This window comes from Bison bison, unplaced genomic scaffold (genome assembly GCF_000754665.1).
Source record: "Bison bison bison isolate TAMUID 2011002044 unplaced genomic scaffold, Bison_UMD1.0 scf7180017864529, whole genome shotgun sequence".
NCBI lineage: Eukaryota > Metazoa > Chordata > Mammalia > Artiodactyla > Bovidae > Bison > Bison bison.
In genome coordinates this window covers 1,659,103-1,660,911 of record NW_011495079.1, presented here as the reverse complement: position 1 = coordinate 1,660,911, position 1,809 = coordinate 1,659,103, and positions in this window count along the sequence as shown.

Below are 1,809 nucleotides of genomic sequence, written 5' to 3'. Positions count from 1 at the left end.
GTCCATCCTCAGGACCTTTGCTCTGATTGCCGTGCAGCTTGGCCTGACCCATGCTGACCGATTCCCCCCGAAGCCTGAGCCCTCCAGAGCCCCCGCACCCCGCCGCCCACCACCAAGCTCCACCTCAAGCACCTTGGCAGGAAGAGTGCATCACCCTGGCCTCCGTGCTGGGCTCCCGCGGGGGTACAGAGGACCGCCCTGCAGGTGGATTCCCTTCTTTCTGAGCAGGGGACCCGGCAGTCCTCCCCAAGGGCAGCCTCAGGCCTTTCCTGCCCAGGCTCACCCTGGGGCCCCTCAAACTCAGCCGCATCCCCCCGAACCCCGAGGTGGGAGGGGGATGTTTCCTAAGGACCTTCCTAGGTGACCTCCTCCGGGTCCTCCCTCACTGTCTGATGGAGCCCGGGCCCCTCCCTCTGCCCACCTGCAGCCTCCTGACCCCTCAACCCAGACCTGCAGCTGGTCCAAATGGAGAGGCTGCCCTCAGGGGGCAGCACCTGGAGCCACACGCCCAGGCTCCAGGGTGACAGCAGAGGCGGAGAGGGGGACGCTGGGTTCTGGGGTCCAGGGCCGACTCTCCCTCAGGGTCTCCCCCTAGTGTCCCTTCAGGTCCTGGGTGGCCCATCTTCATGCAGACAGCCCACTCCTCACACCAGGACCCCAGCCTCTCTAAGACCCAGATGCCGAAGTTGGGACACACCACATTTGCTCCTCTCACCTGGGGGTCTCCCATGCCTGGAGGCAGGGGCGGGTTTTGCTGGGGTCGCCACTGTTCTGGGGCCCGGGGCCCCCTAAATCCTCCCTCAGCGTCCTCACTTTCACTTGGGTCCCATGTAACCCTCCCCTCTGCCCACCTGAGTGCCCACCCCTATCCCAGGCTCCCAGTCTCTCTGGGACCCAGATGAGGAAGTCAACACAGGCTGCTTATCTCGGGCTGGGCCTCCCACAGCCGAGCGCAGGGCCAGTTTCTCTGGGACACTCTACCCTCACCCATATTCTGGAGTCCAGGGTCCCCTCAGTGCACCCTCAGGGTCCTCACTTTCTGTCCCAGTAGTCCCTAGGCTTCTCATCTGCCCACCTGAGCCCCCACTCCCACCCCCATTGCAACAAGTCCCAGTCTGGCTGAGACCTGATGCGAATGTCAGGACACCCTGCCACGTGCCCATCCGCCTGGGGCCTCCCAGGCCTGACGGCAGGGGTGGGCTTCCCTGGACACCCCACTTTCCTACTGCCCACTTTTCAGGGCTCCAAGAGCCCTTCACTCCTGCCTCTGCTCCTCATCTTGGCTCCCTTCAGGACCTGGGCTCCTCCCTCTGCCCACTTGAATTTTCTGCCCTGAGACCAGGTCCTCCCCATCTGGTCTGAATTCTGAAGCACCTGCTCAGGGTCTCCCAGGGAGGACACGGATCCTGTGGGGTCTTAGTCCTCTCTCAGGCTCTTCCCGTGACCCCCCCATAGGGCTGGCTTCCTCTCTGCCAGACTGGACCCTCCTCCCAGACCCAGGCCCACACTTTCTCAGACCTCTGAGGCGGACAGAAGTTGGGTGACATCACATTGGGACCCGTGGCTCAGGGACTGCCAGGGCTGAGCTGGGAGTGGAGCTGGATTCTCTGGACCCCCTGGGCAGATGCCCCCTCCCCAGAACTCACTCCTGAGGGTCGTCACTTGGGAGACCTTGAGGAAATGCTGGCTGCAACGGGCTCCCTCCCAGTCGGGTCTGCGACTCCGTCCAGCTGCACCCCGAGCTCAGAGTGACTCTGCGTCCCAGACTGGAAGCTGGGTGGGGGCTGCAGCACCCCTGACTGCAGAGGA